The sequence below is a fragment of the Eretmochelys imbricata genome, chromosome 12 (assembly GCF_965152235.1).
Source record: "Eretmochelys imbricata isolate rEreImb1 chromosome 12, rEreImb1.hap1, whole genome shotgun sequence".
NCBI lineage: Eukaryota > Metazoa > Chordata > Testudines > Cheloniidae > Eretmochelys > Eretmochelys imbricata.
In genome coordinates this window covers 18,195,041-18,219,347 of record NC_135583.1, presented here as the reverse complement: position 1 = coordinate 18,219,347, position 24,307 = coordinate 18,195,041, and the positions used below count along the sequence as shown (strand labels likewise).

The window sequence follows — 24,307 nt, the reverse complement described above, 5'->3', positions numbered from 1 at the left end:
TCTCCTGCTGGTAATAGCTCACCTTACCTGATGACTCTTGTTACAGTGTGTATGGTAACACCCACTGTTTCATGTTCTCTGTGTATATAAATCTCCCCACTGTATTTTCCACTCCATGCATCCGATGAAGTGAGCTGTAGCTCATGAAAACTTATGTTCAAATAAATTTATTAGTCTCTAAGGTGCCACAAGTACTCCTTTTCTTTTTGCGGATACAGACTAACATGGCTGCTACTCTGAAACCTGTACATAAAGGCTGTTCCAGAGGGCAGATGAGCACAAGCAAGAGTACAGAAAACAGGTCTGAGGTAAGATGGAAGACTCCATGAGAGTTGTTAAATAGAACAGTTTTTAAGCTTGATCTTGATACAAGTGGAAAAATCAAGATGATGTAGCTGAATATTGCACATACTGGACTCTGGAAAGCTGGGACTTCGGGGTTACAAGAAAGGGAAGTGAAATAGCAATGGTGAGGGCATAAAGGCACATTTTAACACATACACATAGATTAGAAGATGAATACAGTAATAGTCTGTAAACCTAAAGACTGCCAGGAGCAAATAGAGGTTGCCTGCAAAAGGAAAAATATATTGAATATGAGCTTCTATAATGTATAAAAGGTGGCCAGGAAAGTTCTTTCTTAAAAAGTGTTTTCCCACTACATTAAAAATTCAGGGCTTGTCCACCCTGTTTTTTCCGGAAGACTATGGACAGCTGTATGAGCATTTTAACACTACAGCAACTATCAGAGTTCAGGACAACTGTACCTGTATTTCCTCTAAGTCATTCAAAAAGGGCACCCAATCTAAGTCTTCCAGTTGTTGCCTCTTTTGGGTAGACACCCATGATGGGTCTCACTCCCTTCAGACCAAGGTACGTCCAGGCTGAACAGTTCCCCTCCTTCACTGTGTATTTTCCAGCAAAGACAGTCTGCCTAAACAGATGTGCTTACTTTCTCTTCAGATACTGATAAAAGTGATTGTCAACAGTTATAAGTTACCAAACAACACTTCCTATGCAAACCCACCTTATTTTTAAAGGTAAGCAGCATTGCAGGGGGGGGTGGGGAAGAATCTACATGCATGCTCATAAAGCTTAGGACTAACCCTAACGTGGATTCTGGCAGGCCTAGTCCTTAAGCCTACCCCCCAAGCATTGGGACCTTCCAGGGACCAGGGGTCCTGTCCATTTGCTGGAATAGGAAGAAAGCACTGAGCCAGTATTAAAACCAAGCTACTTATCCAAAAACCCTCTCTTTCTTTGTTGGACCCTGGAGAATCCAGTCTGACCTAGTATATTACTCCTACGCGAATCTTGCACAATTGCACAAGCGCAGAATTCATGTGCCCAACAGATTTTTTTTCTCTCCACAGAATATAGATTCTGCTGGAGAGGAGTTGCAGTTACACCTTTCACCCACCAGGGGCTGCTGTGGCACCAGAAGAGAGGGCAGCCAGTCAGCAGAGAGGGAGGGGGAAGAGCCTGCCTTCCTCACAGGGGAGGAGGCATGGGATGGACAAAGCAGGCACATGGGGCTGCTGGGGGCTGTCAGAGGCTGGGGTTCAGAAGGGCTTATGGGGAGGCAAACTGGGGCACAGGCTCATGAGCTGGTGGGGTGACAGCACTGAGCCAGGGGCTGCATAGGAGGAGGGCTGCAAGACCACATGGGGATGGGTAAGGGGAGCTGTAGGGACACACAGAGAATCGGATAGCAGGTGTGAAGAGTGAGTAAGTACTTCCAAAACCTGCTCAACAAATCAGAAACATTCTTTTAGCTCTAGTTAAAATTGTATAGTATTTACTCTGGATTACTATGGACTTTTAGTGTTGTGTGATAATGAGGAAGCATTGAGATGTTTGAAATAGCTATAATGGATAGCAGAAAAACAAAGCAATTTCCTGGAGGGTTGGAAAGTGGCAAAATTCATAAATGAATAACTAAAAATTGCTACAGATCTTAGATTTTTATTAAATGATTGGTTATTAAGGGTATGTCTTCACTACCTGCCGGATCAGCGGGCAGCGATCAATCCAGTGGGGAATCAATTTATTGTGTCTAGTCTAGATGCGATAAATCAACCCCCAAGTGCTTTCCCGTCGACTCCTGTACTCCAGCACCGTGAGAGGCACAGGCAGAGTTGACGGGGGAGCAGCAGCAGTTGACTCACCGCAGTGAAGACACCACAGTAAGTCTATCTAAGTATGTCGACTTCAGCTATGTGAACAGCTACATTATTCACATAGCTGAAGTTGCGTAACTTAGATAGATCCCCCCAGTGTAGACCAGGGCTAAGACAGTGTCTCGTGAACTGTAACCCCTTCCAAACAGTTTAAAACTAGGCCAGCATAATTATGGCAGCCCATATACATTCACTGATGTTACTCTCTTGAGTCAATGTATGCTCTATCCAATATGCTATAGCCAACACTACTCATGAAATCCAGTTACTAGAACTTTTCTGCTGAGAGAAGACCTACCAGCATAATTCTGGAAGATAAGCTTTTCCCATTTTAAAGTCCAATAATTTAAGCCCGCAAACAGAGTTTAAAAAATATCCAAATATGAACAGAAATGTTTTCTTTAAAAAATTTTCATACAGATACTTTCTGAAACATTCATCTTTAACATGAAAATTTCCTATGCTTTATCTCTATTCACAGCGTACAAAAGTTGGTTAAATAGTAAAAAAAGGGAGTTACTTAATGCAGTATGAACCAACCATTGCCTTTTGCAATATAAGGACTGTATTCTGCTAATGAAAAATATCATTTACTTGGACACAAGAAATCTATCAGTTCAGAAACTCAGTGATTTTAAGATTATGGGATTTCAACAATTTTTCTGTGTTCTTCTTACACCATGTTTTCAGACATGGAGCTCAAAAACGCAAATAGATGAGTCTGCAGCACTCAGAGAGCTATGAACTTTAATATCAACTCTGAAACACTACTGTGACTACTTAAATTCATTTTTTAATTACAGTAACTCCTCACTTAACATCGTCCAGGTTAACGTTGTTTCATTATTAGGTCGCTGACCTATTACAGAACATACTCCTTTAAAGTCCTGCAATGTTCCTTTAAAGTTGTTTGGCTCCCACAGCTTGGTGCTCCTGGTGGGGACCGGGTTGGGGCACGGGGGCTTGCCCCATTCCACCCACCCAGCAAGCCGCCGCACCCTGACCCTGCTCCACGGCAGGAGCGCCGGGCGGGCGGAAAGGGGCAGGCCCCCACACCCTGACCCCACCATGCCCCTGCCTCAACCAAGCTTCACAATCATCATTGGAGAGTACTAAACTGTTTGTTTAAAATTATTTAAGATACTGTATATGTATATAATGTCTTTTGTGTGGCAAAAAAAATTTCCCTGGAACCTAACCCCCGCAGTTATATTAATTCTTATGGGGCAACTGGATTTGCTTAACATCATTTGGCTTCAAGTTGCATTTTTCAAGACCATAACTAGGACGTTAAGTGGAGTTACTGTATTTTATTGTCAGCCATTTGACATGTAGCTAATGCACTTGAGCAGTGTAGCTGGACTCACCTATTACACTATAATTGATAATTTGAAGGTAGGTTAAGCTAAACAGAAACAAGGTACTCTTATTCAAGAACAGGAGTTTCTACACATGGTAGTATTCAGGGATAGGTGTTTCTGAATAACTCTCAAAAGCAGACAAGCCTTAAAATTACACTCTAAGAACACATTCTACAAAAATAAAGCTATAAACATAAAACTTGCTAATAAATGTTCAGATTTTTTTTTTAATTCAAGTGAGATGTTTGATGCTGTACTAATTTTCAAAGAAACATCCGTTATAGAGCAAGCAACTGAAACGTACTGAGTTTGTACGGTGGCGCTCATAAAATTCTGGGGTACCAAGAGATTACTACTACTTTTTTTTCTTTTTTTTAAATAGAATTTCAGAACCAATGCCTTATTCTCTGGGCTACCAGTGCTGGAGTGTGCCTAAGCATCCAATCCAAGTTTCACAACACAAAAGATTAAAGGGAACTGATTAAAGAAATATACCCAGTTAATCCTGGCAAGTGTCCTACACCCTGTGATGCATAGTAAATTGAAAAACCCCAAAAGTCACTGATTAAGGGAAAATTCCCACCTAACCCCAGATATGGCAACCAGTCGGACACTAAGCACGTGAGGAAGAACCAGCCTGCCAAGCACCTGAGACAGAGAATGCTTGGTGCCATCTCAGAGCACCAGCTCAACCTTTCCAGTGTTCTGTTTCCAGATAAGGCCTTCTCTGATGCTTCAGAGAAAGGAAACCAAGAAAACTCTGCAATACATTGCAGAGGAAAAATCACATGATACATCCTAACATCACATTTGACTTTTTCACAGCCACATCACATTGGTGGCTCATCGTCATCCTGTGATTGACCAACACACCCAGGTCTTTCCCCCTTCTGTGGCTTCCAACTGATAAGCCTCTAGCTTGTAGCAGAAATTCTTATTATTAGACCCTAAGTGCATGACCTTACCCCTGTGTACTACTGAATTTCATTCCATTTCTGTTTCTCTGGTCTTCAAGGTCATCCAGACCTAGTTCATTCAGGGCTGAAAAAACAATTAGGAGTTGAAAAAACAGGACAGCTTAGGCAGGAGAGGATGAGATCAAACTGAAGAACATGAGGGCAGCTTTTAAAAGGTACAGTTATGAGCAGGATGAAGCCTTGTTTTGGGTTGAGTTAAAACCTCATTTGATTGACACCCTTCAATTAATGTAACTGTAAGGATAAGCCCCCACCTAGGACAAAAGGAGCATGAAAACAAACAGCACTTTTTGATGAGTGTTGGTGGGGATGGGGACACACACACAGAGAAAGAGAACCTAAGGGTATGTCTACACAGCAAATAAAAAACTAGCATCTGGCTTGTGCCAGCCGACTTGGGCTTGCAGGGCTCAGGCTGCGAGGCAGTTTCACTGCTGAGAGAGGTTTTTGTGCCGGGGTACAGGCTGAAAAAAAGTGTTCTTGGTGCTGGGAGCAAGAGAAAATGTTCACTGCTATTTGATTCCTTCTTTGTTCAGAAAGACATTCCTTGTAAATAAACAAAATTGGACAAAGAAATACCTGGCTATCACCAATTTCTCCTCCTAACTAGAAAATCCCAGGGCCTCAAACTCTAACTAGCCACTCAGGTCAAAAGAAGGCAACGCTAGTGTCAGGTGTGGGATTTAGTTTTCAAGGAGAGAGACTGTGAGCAGATACACTTGTTGGACCAAGAGGGAACAAATGATAGCAGTGCTCACAGAAATGTAAGATGGCCAAAAGGGTTTAAAGCAAGATCTAAAATAGGAGCTGGAAACTTCTCAAAAGGAATTAAGTCAAGACCTAAAAGAGCTGCTAAAGGTTTGCCAGAAAGGACCCAAAGGGGACTTGCAGGCTGAGTTGAGGTCCCTACTGAAGCAGCAACTACTAAATGCCCAGCCAGATGGGGAAACCCAGCCAAAACACACCCAGGCAGGAATGGTAAAATGGATTATGAGGTAACCAACAATCTGACTACAACTGATCACAGGTTTTTTCATGAAATAGTAGAGACAAAAGAGGCTTTGGCCAATCTGGAACTAGCTAACCAAGATGAGCTGCAGCAAAGACTTAAGACTCTGAATATTTCACACCAAGACGAAATGAAATGGTCACGGATCACAGCAGAAGACAGCTGACTGGATGTGGAATTGAGCCAGCCAGATTACTTGGTATGTACAGACATTTACAGAGTTTTCTACCCCATTTAATCCACAGTGGCTAGACTATCCAGCTCAAATAATGCAAAAGCCCTCTATCTTTGAGGGAAAAGCTCCTTGGCAGGCTTATTGGCTCAATTCACCATTACAGCTCAAATGAATGGTTGGGGAAAATGGGAGAAAGGAGGGTTTCTAGCAGCCCACTTGGGTGGGCCCAGATCTGACAGTGCTGCAGAACTTACCTGCAGATGAGCGACTGAGGCCATGTCTACAGCAGCATAACTATGGCGTCGTAACTATGCTGGCATTGCCCTATAGCGTAAATGCAATAGACTACAATCGAGGGAGCTTTTCTGTCGCTATAGGAACACCACCTGCCTGAATAACAGCAGCTAGGTATATTGAAGCTTATGTCTATCAACTTAACTGCATCTATACAGGGAGATAGGTTGGCATAGATACGGCACTCACAGGTGTGGATCTTTTCACACTGCTGAGCACCACAGCTGTGGATTTAAATTTTAAGGGTAGACCAGGCCTGAGTTATTCAGACCTGGTACAAGCCCTTGATCTATGGTTTGGAGCTAGCCATCTATCTAAGCTGGCCACAGCACACAAGAGATAGGTGAGTCAAAGAAACAACCCCGCCTAAAGTGACACAGGACCTACAGAACCTTATGTTCCTGTTGTACCCCAATACCAGTAAGGTCTTCCAGGATAAATTCATGATGGACCACTTTATAGATATTCAGCTGGACTTGCAGATTAAAAATCAGAGAAAGGAAGCCAAAGACACTCCAAAGAGGCTGTGGAACTTGCTAGAAAACTTGATTCTTGCAACAGTGTACCAGAAGAGGAAGCAACCACTAGTAAAGAAAATGTAAGCTGATCGCCATGAGCTGTGTCTAATATGTATGATAAAAGAGGGGTTTTTTAATTTGGTTCATGACTTTACTGAATGATTAAAAAAAATGAAATCTTGTTTGTAAATCATGGGAAATTGGCAATAATGCAAAGATTTAAAGGAAATGGTTCAATTAAATGCTGATATTGTGACAAAACTGGCCACAAAAAGAACTACTGTTATACATTTTAGGCAGGCCAACAAAGATTGTCACAAATATCTAGAGGAAGCCTCCTTCGCAGTACAGGAAACTGGGGGAACACCAAGCTCAAAGGGAAAAGCTTGGAGGTACAACAATCAGATTCACAGTTTTACTTTAAATCTGGGCAGCTGAATAATAATAATGGAAATTTGGCAACTGATTGTGTAATGGGATCTATAAAATTCACTCGGATGATGGACACTAATAACTGATATGCTTAAGTGCTAAAAAGGCTAGGAAATCAGGGATCCATAACTGAACCACCTATTTGGTCTCAAATGGCGACAGTGACCATGTCAAGGGCACCCATCCAAAAACGGGGAAAGTTGCATTTGAAGATTGGACCTCTGGAATTCAAGCAAGAAGTCTGGGTGCCTGAAACAGTGCATAAACTAACAACTGACTTGGATTTCATTATGGCTAACAACTGTGTAATCAATGCCAGGAAAGGTGTTTCTCAAATTCAGTCTGTGGAAGTTCCCTTTAAAGATATGGCTCATGTGAGACAAATGATTTGTAGGCAGTTGGTATGCAGTGAATGAATTATCCTTCCCCTAGGGGCAGAAACCATTTTAACAGCTACTTGCTGTGGTAACTTTCCAGCAAGGAAAAGGTGGTGAGTAGCTGAAACCTGTTTTGAGACCCAGGGTCTTGGGGGAACCTTAACTGCTAAAGTTGTTGCGGATCTGAAAGAACAACTGATTCCTGATCATTTGTTGAATGTTTCTGACAAGCAGCAAATAGTAAAAAGGGGAATCATTCTTAGTTGAAAATGATTCTTTTGGACTGTTCCTGTCCTATCCATGTTTCAAAACTCTCTTCATACTGGACACAGATGCTTACAGCTTGGGAGACAGAATTTCAGCTTGGCTGCCCAACCCCAAATCTGAGAATGTGGCTGTGAAAACTGAGGCTGGAAAAGTTGTTACAACAATGACTTCCCTATTCAAACAGGCAGGGTCTGCCTTACCCAACAAACTCCACAGAAACAATGGGCATTTTTCAAGGGCTGATAGCAAGGGGATCCCTCTCTGGCAATTGAAATAAAGTCTATCAGGGAGCAGAAATTTCCAGAGGAGTCTGGTTGTGAATAAAAATAAATTTGGATTAGTGAGGTGAAACATCTTGCAGACAGACACTATACATACATACACACACAGTTAACCCTGAACCATTTTATTTGTTAAATTATTCCTTTTTTTTTAGTTTGGAATAGGTTATTGGGTGTCAACATTTTTGGCTTCATCAGGATGACGAGCCAAATCAGAGATGTCTGCACGCTTCAATTAACATAACTGAAAGGATAAGCCCCCACCCAGGACAAAAGGAGTATATGAACCCACCCAGGAGTTTTTGCTGAGCAGTTAGCATGTGTATGTGTGTTCAAACAACATGCACAGAAAAAGATAGCTTGAAAAAAAGCTGAAAGTGCAGATCTGACCCTGGAAGAAAGATTTTTGGGTCAAGGTGCAGGTTGAAAAGAGTGTTCTTGGTGCTGGGAGAAAAAAAAAAGTTTCCTGCTATCTGATTCTTCTACGTTCAGAGGCACAGGATTACATGCATTCTTTGTAAATAAAACAAGATTGCAAAGAAGAGCCTATCACCAATTTCTCCACCTAACTGACACATCACCCCAGGGTCCCAAACATTGACTAGCCAGTCAAAAAAGAGCAATAGTACTTAGGCACCTAGCACATATATGTGCTACTGAAAGTGCCATTAGGCACTAACTCCCATTGATTTTAATGGAAGGTAGGCACCTAACCTGCATAGATACCTACTGGATTTTTCAAAAGCACCTATCTGCATTTCTAAATATCTTCAAAAATCTGGCACACATTGATTAGACATCAACTTATTTACCGCAATTAATACGTTGTTTAATAAATCCATTTTAAATACAAAATATCTTTATGCTTACTTTTTTTGCGATGTGCCCAGCACATTTACGGGAGTTTTATTTAACTAATAAAAAAAATTAAAATGCTGGTTTTGTACATGTTTAATTGAATTCCAATTTCCATCCAGTGCAGCTTGACACGAATCCAAAGTAAAAAAATTATCTAGTATGTAAGCATGTAATTTGCCATTTTATAGTAGAATAAAAATGTAAAAATTAAGAATCTGAATAAGTACATGTTAAGCTAGATACTTGCTTAAAAGGTATATGGACCCTGGCTATAAAAAGTAGTACCAAATTTTGTTAAAGGCTAAATTAGTTTTCTAATCAACATGTTTTCATAGTTATTCCAACCAATGACAATGAACCTTTAGGAAAACAACTAAAAGCTGCAAATGCAAAACAAGATTAAAATCAATTTAAATCAGTGTTTCCTGATTTAAATCAAACCACCCTGCCTGAACTTACAATCAGAAAGACTAACTTGTTATTCAAGAGCATTACAACGGAGCAAACGAAGGGCCCCAAGCCAAATACACCTGGTGTCTTTTTGCAGGTCACCTTTAAATCTTCAAAACTCAAGCATGACTACATAGTCTGGCTTCCCAGAAGAGTCAGCATGAAAACTGAAGCTTTGTCTAAACATAATAATGCCTTTAGAGATATTTCTACATGCCAATATTCTTACCCAGTTTACTCCCCTAACCCCAGAAACAGGGTGAAGGTTGAGAATAAGGGGGAAACAAGTGGTTTTCAGTTTGTTTTCCTTATAATTTACCATGTCTGAAAAGCATCAGTTATATTCTTTACAGAAATAGAAATTCAATGGAAGTATTAGAGACTTCCTTTGAATCACTTCAAGCACACTGATGTTTAAAAAAAATTGATCTACGTTCACCCATTTCTTCAGTATTTCTCCCATTACTTCAGTCAGGACACTGCCATTATTTGACATCTCCATTGTGCCCTGGTACATACTCTTCTTAAAACTCTGTTCATTCCATCCTATGGTTAGAATGTTTTAAGAAAATCTCAACCAAGTAATTTGATAGCGAATACATCAATATCTAGTTGTTGCCCTATTATCATCATCTCCTGAAAAAATTCAGAGTATTTGCCCATGCCTAAGGCATAGTAGTAATCTTATTACACGAGCAGTTATGTATGCAATGAATGTTTATCTAGGTCATCTGTTCTATTCTTGGAAGAACTGTGATGTGATTTATTGTTTCATTTGAGGAATTTCTGAATAAAGACATTACCAAGAGATACAGTGGAACCTCAGAGCTACAAACGCCTCCGGAATGGAACTCTGAACAAAATGTTATGGTTGTTCTTTCAAAAGTTTCCAACTGAATGTTGACTTAATGCAGCTTTGAAACTTTACTACGCAGAAGAAAAATGCTGCTTTTAACCTTCTTAATTTAAATGAAACAAGCACAAGAAACAGTTATCTTTTTTTTTAAACTCCCCCCCCCCTTTTTTTTTTTTAGTAGTTTTCGTTTAACACAGTACCGTAGTGTATTTGCCTTTTCTTTTTTGGTCTCTGATGTTGCCCGATTGCGTACTTCCAGTTACAAATGAGGCATAGGGTTGACTGGTCAGTTTGTAACTCAGGTGTTCGTAACTCTGAGGTTCTACCGTATCTAGAGGTCCCTGTATGACTTGGCTTCCAAATTCTAGCATCTTTTTAAAACAAAAACAATTCATGCTGAGATTTACTTATAACCCAATTAGTCTGTAATACTATATATTACATCCATTTGTTTTTTCATTACATACCTATGTAAGCATCTGCTTTAGTAAGAAGTACATTCTCTTGGAAACTAATACCAATAACAAAGGGTAATCAAGGGAGGTCAACATTTAAATCTACAGGCTTTGAAACTGTTCAAGTTATTCTGATCCAAAACATTAGCAACTTTAAAACTGTTATAATAATCCAGCTAAAACTGTGCTGCTTTCATTTTCAATCCTCAATTTCTTATCAAGAAATCCATCAAAACACTCTCTCGTGAGACAAATGGCGGGGGGGGGGGGGGCGGGGAGGGAGAAGAAAACCTGGATTTGTGCTGGAAATGGCCCAACTTGATTATCATACACGTAAGGAGAGTGATCACTTTAGATAAGCTATTACCAGCAGGAGAGTGGAGTGGGAGGAGGTATTTTTTCATGCTTTGTGTGTATATAAAAAGATCTTCTACAGTTTCCACAGTATGCATCCGATGAAGTGAGCTGTAGCTCACGAAAGCTTATGCTCAAATAAACTGATTAGTCTCTAAGGTGCCACTAGTACTCCTTTTCTTTATATGAAAACATGCAGCCTTCCGTGTAAATGCTGGGCAGACCATTATAACATATAAAGGTATATCTCCTTATTAAGGAGATAGATGCCACTATGTTAAGGGACACAATAGTAAAAATTATTAAACTGACACTTATTAAATTGAGACAAATCTGATAGGGGAAAATTGTAAGTGTCTGGGTTTGTTTTAAACAAACAATGGATAGTTCATTCCTTTGCACAACAGTTCATTTACTTTTCTATGCACTGAACACATTCAGCAGAGCTATGCAAGATATTAAATCAGGATGACCCTCCAACTGAAAACTTAGTCCAGTAATACCCGTAAATAAAAGCAGACTGTTACCATGCACAAAGTCAGGCATAACACTGATTGCAATGCAAAGTATCACTACACAGTGATGACATATGGAAGCAACAACTGCAAAATATAAGGATTCCCAAGAGAAAACTTAAAGTATCAATCCATGAGCTGTAATTCCATCCAAACATCAACTAAATATCTTTTTAATGAGTGCATGTAGCTTATATAAAGGAGAATTCTGCAATATTATGAAAACAGGACAAACTACCAGTACAAACAGAACTATGAATCTTATCTTTCATACTTTAATAAGCTTGCATTCAGTGTGAGCTATAGAATACAATATTTAACGTTTGCTCTCTGAATGTCAATTACAATCCATACATCATTCATAACCCATTGATAAAACAGATCAAAAAACATTTATAAAACTCATAGCCAATGTCGCAGTGTTGTAGCTGTGTTGGTCATTGGATATGAGGGACAAGGTGGGTGTGGTAGTAGCTTTTATTGGACCAACTTCTGTTGGGGAAACAGACAAGCTTTTGAGCTCCACAGAGCTCTTCTTCAGGTCTGGGAAAGGTAATCAGAGTGTCACAGCTAAATTCAAGGTGGAACAGATTATTAAAATGAGTAAACATATTGCAAGAACTCATTCAAAATGAAGTAGGCAGTTAACACCTCTATGAGTCATAGGACAAAGGAGAGTCAGTGGGTTACAGACTGCTCTAATGAGACAAAACCAACATCTCTATTGAATCCATGATTTTTGGTGTCTAGCAGAATTATAAATTTAAGTTCCCAGGCTTGTCTTTTGAAGGTGTTGTGCAGGTTACCTTTGAGGATGAGAGGTCAAATACGGAGTGATCATTTTGTCAAAAGTGTTCACCCACTGCTAATACGGTGTTTTTGTTTTTTTATGATTTTTCTGTGAGAGTTCATTGAAGAGCATAGGGATTGACTGACTAGTTTAACACACCCAGTTGGTGTTAGGGCATTTGATTCACTGGTCGAGGTACATCATGTGTTGTTACAGGCATGTGCAGGATCCATGGATCTTGAAAGCTGTGTTGTGGGGGATATGAGGGACAAGGTGGGTGTGGTAGTAGCTTTTATTGGACCAACTTCTGTATGCACCATCGTAGTAGCGAAGTGGCTGCAGGTTTTGCATCTATTGTTACAACAGCCCTGCAGTCTGCAATGCGGCACCATGTAGACAAGCCCTAAGAGTGTCTTTTCCTGGTTTCTCTTAGGTAAATTAGAAGAAGGCATTCTTAGTCCAGAAGAAGAACATCCATATGGGGAGTTATTCCAGAATAACCCTACTTTATTCTGGAATAACTTTAATACGTAGTCAAGCCCAAGTGGGGGAAGAAAGGGAGGAGGGGACCATTGCCAGAACCAGAAGACTGGGTAGGAGTAAAATGGCCAGAAGGACCTGGACTGACCAAAACCCCAAAGGCTCTCAGAAGTGAGGAGGACTTTGAGGGAGGGAACAGCATATAGATATGTGATGATCTAGTTTTACCTCCTGCCATTGGAGTTTCCTGAATTAATTCCTAGTTGAACTAATGCATATCTTTTAGAAAGACATCCAATCTTGATTTAAACATTGCCAATAATGGAGAACTTAGTACAATCCTTAAAAAAGTGTCCCAATGATTAATTACCCTCACTGTTTAAAATGTACACCTCATTGCCACTCTGAATTTGTTTAGCTTCAATATCCAGCCATTGGATCATCTTATATGTTTACCTGCTAGACTGAAAAGCCTATTATCAAATATTTGTTCCTCATGAAGGTACATATAGACTGTAATCAAGGTCACCCCTTAACCTTCTCTTTGTTAAACAAAATAGATTGAGCTCCTTGGGTCTATCACTGTAAGCATGTATTCCAATACTTCAATCATTTTTGTGACTCTTCTCTGAACCTTCTGCAAGCTATATTCTTCTTGAATACAGAATTGGACACAGTGTTCCAGCAGTGGTTGACTCAGTGCCAAACACAGAGGTAATATACCACCCAATTCCTCAAGAGTTCCCCTTTTAGGCATAGATCTACCTACCTTTTGTGCTATCAAAGGGTGCATATACATTGCACACTTCTTTCGGGGGCAGTGTATACCTAGGTAGCCCTCCCAGCATGGTTATAAAGAGCAGTGCAGACTGTGAGGCAAGGGTTAGATGAGCAAAGACACATCTGAAGTGTGATATGATTCTTGACTCGCCTAAGCCATGCTACCCCAGCTACACTGCGTCCACACTGCTGAAACTCTTCCACACCACAGAGAATGACTCAGACAGTGGAAAAAAGGTGAAAGAAATGGGGAGGCACTTGGGAAAGGCCTCCCCGCATCAGAGCCTTTTCTCGCTGCAATGAAACGTTCCAGCAGTGAGGAGCTGCTGAAGCCTTTCCCAATTGACTACCTTCTGCAGCCTCTCACTGATACATGGAGCTACACACAGCAGTGTGGACACAGTATTCTTTTTGCTGTGATGTGTAGCTACAGGTAAACTACATGCCACTGCCACAGGTGTGAAGTGTAGATGTAGCCAAAAAGTGAAGAGTGTGTGTATGGTTAAGTTCTGGTACAAAGCCTATGTTCCTTATTTTATCTGTCAAAGATCTATTAAGCATTAAACCACAAGGGTGGAGCTCTTGTGAGAGTATGCATAAACACATGAGGGCTGAAGCACTGGTTTCAGGATCTAGGCAGCTAGACTGCAGAGTCTCCACTGCCAAGACAGGTTATCAGACCAGCAACATGTACCTGAGTATCCCGGAATTAAGAATAGTCATAAGTCACTACCCAGACCCAGGGAGCTTAGCAGCACATGGGACTCAGCAGTTGGATCCCTCACAACAGGCTGGTATTTGTTTAGAGGGAATGGAACTAGGCCAGGTTATGACAGAGATCTTACTTTTTATTCCCCCTTTATATGGGAGTGCTTCATGATAGAAAAGCAGCAATCCAAAAACACAAGTATTGCTACCAGGCGGCCACAATTATCAACTTAGGACTACAGTGGCCCACTCCTAAAAACCTGGAGGATCATACTGACAAAGGCTAACGTGGCTCAAGGAACTCTCCACCTAGCCTGAATGAAGACAGACCTCTGACCAAAAGACTCCCAGGACTGGTAAGGAAACTGATGGAGCCAAGTGTTTGTTATTTTTTCTATAGATCTGTAACTCTTCTGCTTTCAAAAAGAACACGTGTGTATAAATAGTTCCTTTGCAAAAACCTGTGTGTTCCTTATTTTAATTGTAACGTGTCCCTGAAGGACAGAGTGATGAATCACAGAGTGACGTAAGAACAAGATGCAAGCCCACATTTAAAATGGTCATTTTGAAGCTGCTGGAACATTTTAAAACATGTATTTTAAATAGATGAAAGAAGTTTTGGAATTTGATGTGGAGTGTTTGTTTATTCTCCATTAAATTAAATACTAGACTATTTATATCTTGCTGATATGCTACAGGTAAAACAAAAGAGCACTGAAGTGGTCTCAATTCATTATGATATATGCTCTTTCCATAAGAGTTTATTGGTATTCCTACATCCCTGATCATCTTAAATTCCTAAGCATTTAATTTCTTAACACTTTCTACATATACATCAGTGCTGTTCTTTAACTCAGAAGAGATTACTTACAAGTAACTCTCCCTGATTTTCTGCTCACTAGTACTAAATGTGCTGTTTTTGCATTGCTTCTAGTTCCTACTGGCCTGTAGAGCATGCTTTTTATGAACTATATGCGTTAAAATAAATGGGGCTTTACCTCATAAATAAGGACTGCTTTCGTGCTCTTTAGCCAAGAATATCACCCTGAGGTACAACAAGCAAAAACAGCCTGGATTGTTGGCTCCTTAGACAACCACATTACACACAAAGTTTCAGGATTCCTTGAAACCTAAAAAAATTGTAAGACCATTGGCAAGGATGGTCCAGTCTTTAGGGTGCTAGCCTGGGACTTGGGAAACCTGGCTTCAGGTCCCTACTCGCCCACAAATTTTCTGTGTGACCTTGGGCAAGTAAGTGTGCCTCAGCTCTCCATCTGAAAATTGGAGATAATAGTACTGCCTGCCTCACAGGGATGTTCAAATATATTAGTGATACAAAATGCTCAGTACTACAGTAAGTACACAAGATAGAAACAGAGTTACGAGGAACTGAAGGCTCAGGATATTGGTAATGAGAACACTGAAACACTAACCATTTTAGATCATGTATTCAAATCTAGCCCAGTTTGGTAGTAACCAAAAGTCACTGCTGTCTGATGGCCTATGCAAAGTGAGTTGGTAGTCTCAGTCCTATTGTTAAAGTAAACCATTTCCACAATATAATTGTTGCTGACAAGCATTCCACTTGCCCAGAAGAGAAACTAACATCCAAATGACAGGTTTCAGAGTAGCAGCCGTGTTAGTCTGTATTCACAAAAAGGAAAGGAGGACTTGTGGCACCTTAGAGACTAACAAATTTATTTGAGCATAAGCTTTCATGAGCTACAGCTGTAGCTCACGAAAGCTTATGCTCAAATAAATTTGTTAGTCACTAAGGTGCCACAAGTACTCCTTAACATCCAAATGGACATGAGCGCTGAACTATAGTCAGGCCTAATAATGGTCTCTCTAAGTCATGGATGAGGAAAACTGGAAGAAGTTTACAATACCCTCCCTCATCAACTGTCTTGTATCTGCCCTGACGATAAAAAACTTCAGACTACAGGTCTGGAAATTTACCATCTTTATTTTAGGGAGTGCTGGTAGCAACCTCTATATGAAGGCTAACACTTTTCAAAGATTCTTGTGACCTTTTTTGTGAAGTTCTAAGAACAGGTTCCATTGTATGAGGCTGGCCTTTCAAATTCAGCGAGGAGAAAGAAAATACTCTTCTCTAACCCAAAGGCTTTGTCCCAGGATATTTTGTTCAGATTTAGCCAAATTATAAACTGCTAAAAATCACCATTTCACTTCTCTCTTCCATTGCTCAGGAAAACTGATAGAATTAAGGTTGTACTAGCATCATAAATTCTGCATTTTCTAACTTCCGAGTCCTTGACTTTGCAACCTAAAAAGATGTTTTAACAGTTGGAGGTGCAGGAGGGGGGTTTGATGTTGGGTTTTTTTTGTAATTATGAGGACATTACAATTTACTTGGAAGTTTTGCACTCAAAAGTGACTGAAAATGGCATCAGTCATGTACCAAACATGCTCACTTTACAAGTAAAACAACGTTTCTTCTGTCAGCCCTATGAACTCCACCTGTTCTGCAAGCCAAACTATCCCCTCAGTCACACCTGTGTAACCAATATTCATTTTGTGTAACCCCATTGCCATCAATGTTGCACAGATATAAGTGATTAGAATGCTATAAACCCATGGTTTTAAACGTGAGGTCCACAGACTATGTCTAAGGGGTCCTCAAAAGGTTGCTATTAAAAAAGAACACTGGTTTTCAACCTGTGGTCTGCAGACCCGTGGAGGTCCACAGATTGTCTAAAATTTCCAAAGGGGTCTGCACCTCCATTTGAAGTGTTTAGGGGTCTACAAATGAAAAAAGGTTGAAAAACACTGTTATAAACAATTATGTTGATGCACAAGAAGGAACAGAATCCAGCTCTCACCTATGTTGGGTCTGTAGTGCTATAAGGAATAAAAAGTTTTAAAATCATATTTTGGTAACTAAAAATAAGCAGGTGTGTCTCTGAATAGATACAAAGAGCAAAACTATTGAATAAGATGCCATTTTTACAGCTACTTATCAGAAAAGAATCATACTTTAAGGATGAGGGTAAAAAGAAAATATTAGGGCCCTGTCTACGCACCAAAGTTGCACTTGCTTAACTAAAACTGACTTTTAAATGGATTTAAACTAGTGCAGCTTGTGTTTAGACAAGGAATCTGCCCCCAATCTTAAATCGAATTCTATGCAGGTGTATCCCTGTGCAGAACTCCACTGAAGTTAATGGGGCTCCTCCACTCACACAGAATTCATGGCAAGACCAAGGCCTTAGTAACAAGTTATACATCAAATTTCAAGTGTACCTATGGAAAAACATCGCCACAATACATTTGCATGTGTTAGTTTGTTCCTGATTATTCTTATTAGCACTTTTTAAAAATCTTCATTTTTGTAAACTTTCCTAATGTCATGTTTCTCAAAAGATTGCAGACTGCAACCATTTGGGGAAAATATAAATCAGAATGTTTTACTAAATAGGAAAGGAACAATGAAGCCATGACAATCTACCATCTCAAGGCCTAAGCAAACATTTAATTTGAGGTTCATTGCACTGATTGAATGACCATAGCTTCCTCCCCCAGTGGGCAATAACGTGTAAAAGACTACAAACTTCACTATTCTACCTTTTCAAAACGTTAATCTATTAATAGAGAATAATGATTAAGCATTGCACTTTAAAAGTTATGCTATTTGAGCGATAAAAACAGACAAAGCACACAAATGCTGATAAATTTTAAAATTCCCTTTCAAACCAAGATCGTATATCAAGTTTCACCCTACAGCAAATTTTAATGAGATTTATAAAAAAGGAGCTTACCATAGTAAAGCTAATAGAGACCTTCCTCTAAATACAGAAACAAAGATTGTGATTTATAGTAAACAGGAACAATAAAGATAAGCATTTTAACATACCTACATTATCAAGCGAGGCACCATCCACAGGAAATTACGTTAAAGTAATTTACTCTGAAGTTTTTTTCCCCTTTACAATTCAATAGCAAGTTTTAAAAATCATCCTTGTAAATAAAAATCATTTAACACTCTAGAGAGCCTGTACATTAACCACACTTAACACGGACATTTCCTTCATAAATCTGAAGGCCCTCTTCTGAATGCAGCTGTTTGAAAATACATCATAAACAGTAAAAAGAACAGGAGTACTTGTGGCACCTTAGAGACTAACAAATTTATTAGAGCATGAGCTTTCGTGGGACTACAGCCCACTTCATCAGATGCACAGAATGGAACATACAGTAAGAAGATATATATACACATACATACACACACATTCAGAGAATGTGGAAGTTGCCATACAAACTGTAAGAGGCTAATTAAGTAAGATGAGCTATTATCAGCAGGAGAAAAAAAAACTTTTGTAGTGATTATCAAGATGGCCCATTTAGAAATTGCGGAGCTTAAATTAATATGCAAACTAGATACCATTCCCTTGGGTTTGAATAGAGACTGGGAGTGGCTGGGTCATTACACATATTGAATGTATTTCCCTATGTTAACTATCCTCACACCTTCTTGTCAACTGTCTAAATGGGCCATCTCAATTATCACTACAAAAGTTTTTTCTCCAGCTGATAATAGCTCATCTTAATTAATTAGCCTCTTACAGTTTATATGGCAACTTCCACCTTCTCTGTATGTGTGTATATATATATATATATAAAAAATCTTAATATGTGTTCCCTTCTATGCATCCGATGAAGTGGGCTGTAGCCCACGAAAGCTTATGCCCAAATGAATCTGTTAGTCTCTAAAGTGCCACAAGTACTCCTGTTCCTTTTGTGGATACAGACTAACACAGCTGCTACTCTGAAACCTATCATAAACAGTATGTAAATGCCACTCAAACATTCTTCCCTTTCAGAATATCCACAGTTTAGAGTGCACAGTGTTCAAAACCCAACACTTAAACTGACTAATTTGAAAATCTGTTGCAGTCACATACTGCAGTATTAGGGTCTGATTTAGGATCCCTTGTATAATCGTAAAATTTACTGAGTATAATGCACAAATGCCAGAGCAGACCTTTAAAGGTGAATTGAAAGGCTTTATACAGTACTTGCCAACACCAAAGACCGAAGTTCAAAGTTCTGTTGTCTTTCAAGAGCAGATGACATCACCAATAGCTTAAGTAATGCAAGGTGCTGCAATCTGCTTGCTTTGCTGTGTGTTCACATGGCCATCAACTAATACAGAAAAATATACAGAATTCTGACCTCAGGTCAGACACACAAAAGGAGGAAATTGTCAGCTATTGTTTTAAAATGTACTTGCCTACATATATTTTGCACCAGTTTTACAACATGGAAATATGTAGTACTGTAAATGTTTGATACAATTCCAGATATAGAAAAACAAAGTGAGCTAGATTCTGCAGTTTTGACACTAAACAATTTTTCACTGGGGAAATGAAGTAACTTGAAATTCAATATTCAATTCTCAGCACTGTGATACCACCACAGACCTACACCCTCTCCCCTACCTACACTACCACTCACAAGAAAACAAAGTGCATGTATCCAGGGTTAATTGTACTTATCTAGCTCTTTATATGATAAAAGCACTTTAGTAATATTAACCAGCCCTCACAACATCATAGTGAGATGGTTAAGAATCCCCATTTTATAGATAATGGTAATGAGGCATGCAGTTGAAATGACTTGCCCAAAGCCATACAGAAAATCAGTGCACAGTCTGGATTAGAATTCAGGAGTTACTACAGATAAGGCACTATAAAAGAGCAAATTATGTATCAGTGCTATTTTGGCAGTCAAGCTGTTTGTTTTACACTAACACTTCTAAAATGTTGACAGCATATTACTAGGTAAATTTCAATAAGATATGAAATGCCCCAAATCACTGAATTAAAAGCTCTTCTGCCACTGAGAAATGTGTGCTAATGGAATGACAGATCAGGTAAACCTGTGCTATTACCTGAAAATATTACTACCCAGTGTTGTTTGTGTGGCATGTATTCTACTGATTGTGTTGTAATATAGTATATGCTGGGGAGATCATTTGGCTGCACCCAGTTAAGACCCTCACAGAAATATACAAGTGAACAACATTTCTTTAAAGATAAAAGTTGCATGTATACCTCAGAAGTTTACAATCTGAGAATCAAAGAAAATTGCTTGAAAGGGGTCACTGTACAAGACATTGACATGTCTTTACCTTTGTTACTAAGAAACCTTAACGTGAGAAAACCTGGATTTGTGCTGGAAATGGCCTAACCTGACGATTACTTTAGATAAGCTATTACCAGCAGGACAGTGGGGTGGGAGGAGATAATTGTTTCATATTCTCTGTGTATATATAAAGTCTGCTGCAGTTTCCACGGTATGCATCTGATGAAGTGAGCTGTAGCTCACGAAAGCTCATGCTCAAATAAATTGGTTAGTCTCTAAGGTGCCACAAGTACTCCTTTTCTTTTTTTTAAAAGACAGAAGTTTAACCTACATCAGGTTATGTTTTCATTTAGATTTGACAATCAGAACTGACTAATTTTCAGTTTTGTTTGTAACCACCTTCTCACTTATCCGAATCTCTCTTTCTGGTCCTCATTTTTTTAGCAAAATTCCAAAAAGAAAACCACTATAATACATAGTGTGGCCAATAAATCCCTAAATTTTGGGCCTGAACTACATGATAGCGTTGCTCTAAATTTTAAGATTGATTGCTACTGTCCACTAGCTCAAGTTAAAGAGAACTGATGCAGTCCCTTTTAGTCATGGATAAGAACATTAGTTTACATCCAGATTAATTCAATTATCTTATTGATACAATTAGTTCAGTTTCCACATCAAGAGATCAGCATAAAATAGGTTGCAAAACTAAAGTTACTTTGACTTATCTGTTAAATGTATTCTCTAAATTTGTTTTATAATTAACTAAACCACTTCCTCATAAAGATCCATATTACTCCCAAATGACTGTATAGTAATTTATAGATCTTAGAAGGTACTCCTTCGCTATTTCTTTGGACAAGTGCTTCATTAAGAGGAATGTAAGTCAAATTCCTCAAACCTTCAGCTCATTAGACCCAGTTTAAAAGATTTAGGGGTGAGAAGAGGCTCCACCAAGCCTTTCGTCTCCAGCAACAGAGCCAGCATCATTGCTCTATTTTTCTGCTTATCCCATGACCCTTCCCATACTTTCTTCCATGTTGAACCCAATGTACAGAATGTCTTTCATGAGCTGCTAGTCCACAAAGCCATGACCCTCATTTAAAACCTTGCTGAGCCCCCACTTCTGAGATAAAGAGAAGGAACTAGTTAAGTCTACTTCATTGTTTAGCTTATAGTGAACTGCTCAGGGGAGGAAAGAGATAAGTACAGAAACTGGGAATATGGTAGAGAGGACTGGATTGTGGAAGGAGGGTGTTGGAAGAGCAGTTTAGCATTTTTATCTTTAAATAAATGACAAAGTAATTCATAAGACATTTGCCTATTATGCAAAGGAACTGTTCTCCCACCTTTTGTTTTTGTATTTTTAATCTGTACACTGCTCTAAGAGGGGACTCTCTTCCTCTGTGTTTGATGAGTGGTTATTATATTTTGTCCATTACTACAAACAGTAATGATAGACCACTGCAAACTAGATAGTGCTAATTTAAACTGTAGAGGAGTGGGGAGAAATGGAAGAGTAAAGCAGAGGCGCTCTGGCTTGGGGTTGCTGGGACCACAGGAAGGAAGGGCAGAGTGATGGAAAGGATGAGCAAAACTCCTCTGTCTTCCTCCCAGTGGAGGTAAGAGAATGGAGACGTTTGGTCTCACGGGAATTGCCATATGGGTTCAGATCATTGGCCCAGCTAGTCCAGGATCCTGTCTTCCACAGAAGCCCATGTGATCGGGATCCATGGAGGAGTAGGTGATGGGAGGGGGCAGAGGCTCCCCAGCCTTTGGTTTCACTGAGACCCCCTGAGACAGGGCTTAGCAGCTCTCCCCCACACCCAAGCCCTCTGGCTCCCAGACACACCGCGGCCCCGCCGACCCTCGCCATGCCGGCTGCGAGCTCCGAACTCGGCTCCAGTCCAGCAGCACAGACACAAAGCACGAGTCAACGAGGCCGGGCTCACAAAGGGGCAGCCCCGGAGGCGGAGCAGCGCCTCCACCGTGCCCCCAGGGCCCACACATGGCCTCAAAACAAACCCCTCCGTCCGCAGCCAGCAGGCGAGCTCCAGGCTGCCTCGGACTGGTGACAGAGGCGAGCTCGCCTTCCCCAGGCACACAGACCCCGGACCCGAGAGCCGACCTCGACACGGGCTCGCTGCCCCCAGCCACGGAGACTGGGGCCTGGCGCTGTAAGGGGGACCCCCGCCCGCCCTTCAGCGCCGCGCCCGCGGCTCCCCTGGCCCCTCGCAGCTAGAGCCCGGGGCCCGGCGGGCTGGCTACTCCCGGGAAGAGGAAGCCGGGCGCCGAGGCTGCGCTTAGGCCGCGGCGGGGCCTTGTCCCGAGTCTTCTCTGCAGCCGCAGCGACTCTCCCGCCCCTGGGGCTCGGACGGGGCCTCCCCCGGGCGCGGCGACCACCAGCCCTCCGCGGGGGCCGCCCGGGCGGGGACTGAGGGGGGGTGAAGGCCGCCGCCTCGAGAGATCCCTGCCCCTCAGGGGCCGCCCGGTCTCCCTCCCCGCTCACCTGTGGGCGCTGGGCGGGACCACGCTGCAAGCGGCCTGGCTCCCCCTTACCGTCCCGGCTGCGGGGCGACTCGCTACGAGGCTCTCGCCGACACGGCTGGGGCCCGGCCCGACAAACCAACCGCTCGCTCCTTCCCTCCCGCCCGCCGGCCGAGGAGACACCGCCACGCACGGGAGCGCGCCGGCCTGCCGCGATGCACAGTCCGCCAGCGACGCGCGCTCCCAGTTCCCGACGCGGGCGGCGGAGGCGCGCACCCCGGTAGCGGCCTCCGCGCACGCGCACGCAGCCCGCCGGCTTCTCATAGGCCTCGGGAGCCCGCGGGTGACCTCATCGCGGGCCGGCGATCCCAGCGGGCCCGTCAGCACGGGCACCTTGTCACTCCAGCGGCACCCCAATACTCGGGCCCGCCAGGACCTCAGGCAGCTCCCCCAGCACGCCGAACCGCGTGTCCCCAACAGCCCCCGTCCCCCAAAACAGGGGTCAGCCAGAGCTCTGCCGAGTGCGCACCTGGGACCACAGCAGGTCCCTTCAGTTCCCAGGGGGTCCCTCCTGCCCCACCTGTGTTGTTTTTTATCCCCTGTTAGGCCGCGGAGCCTTGTCACCTCTTCTGCATCTGCCCAGCTCTCTCAGGACCATGTCAGATCCCACGCGGGGCTGAAAAGTTGTTTCTGCCCCTCGGTGTCTTGACACAATGGCTGTTCTGTGTCCCCCGTCGTTGGGTTCTTATCACAGCCACGTGACCCATTATTAGTTTGCCTCAAAAAGTGCTGAGCCGTCTGTGCTGGTGTGCACAGAGAGTCCCGCATGACTTCAGGTCACTAGCCCTGCCCCCCTTGCAGACTCTGCACTTGTTCTGCACCTTTTATAGTCTCACTTTAATTATTTACTTGTTTTCTGTGATCAGGTACGTCTACACAGCAAATGAAGCTGTGATTGTCATGCAGGCTACATACATACCCTGAATATATCCCTGGCAGGCTTGTACTGCTGCGGGTAGCCTGAGCTGAAGCTTGTTCCACCGCATCTTCACTTCTATTATTACCTGTACTAGCTAGATTAAAGCTAGCACAGATATGCCTACCCACATTATAGTTACACCTTCATTTACTGGATACGCTTACCCTGGGTTTTCAATTCTATTAAGGCAAAAATTTATCATAACATTCATGAGTTGTAAACATATTAGTTGCTCTAAATTGCTAATTATATGATAGCACTCCAAAGTGTGATGTGGAAAATCCATTAAGAGATCCCTGTGCCAAGGGTCTTCATCCTGCAATAGATCTGCACAAGCAAATCTTTACGTGGGGGTCTGCATGAATCTGGGACCACAGAATTAAGGACTTTACAAAGGGAAAGGACATAGGCCCTACGTTAATGCCTTATCTTATGCACAAAAAAGGTTGTACTGTTTTATTTAAATCAGTTTTGAAATCGATATAGTTAAATCAATGCAATCCACTTGTATGGACTTAAGTTAAACCAATATAAGCCACGCTCAAAATGATTTAAGAGTATAACACGAAGAGTTGCACTGACTTAACTACATCAGTTTCTAAACCAATTTAACTACACAAAT

The 24,307-nt window shown here is 41.5% G+C and overlaps 1 protein-coding gene across 3 annotated transcripts in view; it reads right to left on the bottom strand.

Moving 5' to 3' along the window:
* Positions 1 to 23,414, bottom strand: part of SIAH1 (siah E3 ubiquitin protein ligase 1) — a 33,267-nt gene extending 9,853 nt beyond the window's left edge. Inside the window, exon 1 of one of the 3 annotated variants that reach the window (XM_077831493.1) lies at positions 23,287 to 23,414. The gene's annotated coding sequence lies outside the window, so the exon portion shown is untranslated. Of the gene's footprint in view, positions 1 to 22,728; positions 22,974 to 23,286 lie in introns of those variants that run through there. The other 2 variants (XM_077831492.1, XM_077831494.1) reach the window with 2 other exon arrangements.
* Between the last annotated feature and the right edge of the window lie 893 nt (positions 23,415 to 24,307).